The sequence below is a fragment of the Chrysochloris asiatica genome, unplaced genomic scaffold, assembly GCF_000296735.1.
Source record: "Chrysochloris asiatica unplaced genomic scaffold, ChrAsi1.0 scaffold00030, whole genome shotgun sequence".
Classification (NCBI taxonomy): domain Eukaryota; kingdom Metazoa; phylum Chordata; class Mammalia; order Afrosoricida; family Chrysochloridae; genus Chrysochloris; species Chrysochloris asiatica.
The window spans coordinates 513,979-515,629 of NW_006408548.1; positions in this window are offsets into that span (position 1 = coordinate 513,979).

The following is a 1,651-nucleotide window of genomic DNA, read 5'->3' on the forward strand; positions in this document are numbered from 1 at the left end:
TAGAGAGAAATACTGTTAACTGATGGTACATGGAGGGGATTATAATCATTGTAATGAAACAAGGTGTATGATTTGTTGAATGTAAAACTGATGATCTGCTCTGTAAACTTTCACTCAATCCACAATAAAAATCTTTAAAAAAAAAAAATAATAATAATTATCCCAAACTGAAAAGGTTGAAATATGGAAAAGGGCTGGCATGTTGTTGCTACATCCTCCCACTAAGTTATCAGAAAACTGTCATAGCTATATTTTTGTATAATCATATGATGCAGACCATACATGAAAATTCTTCAATGGATAGGATAAAATAATTGAGATCCTATGGAAATATTCATGGAGAAAAGTGTTTTGTTTTTTTTTGTTTTTTTTTAAGCAGCTTAACATATTACCTTATCTTCTCTTGCCATAATCCTAGGAAACAAACAAAATCCTCCCTAGACAGAACTCCTTGCCCTATGGACCTTTGCTTAAGTAGTAGCGGCATTTCATTCAGCTCCCTTCCTTCAGTGGCTATTAGTATATGTTAGTAAAGATTTCTAGTGTCTCGCGTTGGGAAGAAGCTTTCCCTTGCTGAAATGCAACTGCAGTCTTTGTGGCTAAGAAACTTGAACATATCCCTACCTGGAAAGCATTGGTAGACAGAAGGACACATTTCATTATATATTGAATCTTTCTCATCTTTCAGAGATTACATTGCCCCTGTCTCCCCAAATCTTTTGGCCTAATGAAAAGGACTAATGTCATAATAAAAACTGAATTAGGCAAACTTGGTGAGGTCCTAAATTTATCCTGGATTAAGGTTCTTTGATTAGTCCTTTTGAATTTAAAATCTACCCCATTTGAATCCCATGAAATGACTTCATATGAGAGAATTACTGGAAGATCTGGGACCCTCCTTTACAATACTTGTATTGATTCCAATATTGTTCAACTAAAATTACTGAAATAATCCAATTGTTAAGTGCTGTGGAGTCGGTTCCGACTCATAGCAACCCTGTAAAGGGTTTCCCAGGAGCAGCTGGTGAGCTTGAACTGCCAACCTTGTGGTTCAAACCAACTTTGCAGTCCGGCACATTAATTCACAGTGTCATACCATGACTCTGAAATAACCCAATACTCTAAATAATATTTTTCACGGATTAAAGAACTTTTTGATGACCAAAAGTTAGAATCCCCAAAACTGCCTATATACCTACTCCTCCCTTACTATCTTTTTTTACTGGACTATCTTGTTATCCAACATATTGTATTTACAGCAATAGTAAAAATCTCACTAATTTGCTTATTAATGTCATACATCTGGCAGTAATAATACATCTGTGCAAGGATGTAATAATTCTGACTGTGATAGTTAAAATGTTATCGTTTAACTTGTCTGGACCAAGATTCTTAGTAGTTTGGAAGTACTGTTACGATGTACTTATCCTCCATTTTGTGATGTGATCACTTGTTGCAGACCACAGGTACTGGGATGTTGAGGACCGGTGTCATGGATGAAAATCGAGCATGTGGCCGCACTCAGACTTGCTGGCCAGAGACCCTGAGGGCTCAAGGAAGTAACCTCCCGGACGTCCCTGGTTCATTGGCTTTTACGAACTCACTGTTGGGCTAGTTCTTTATAATTTGCTTTAGTCCTATTAATTCATTC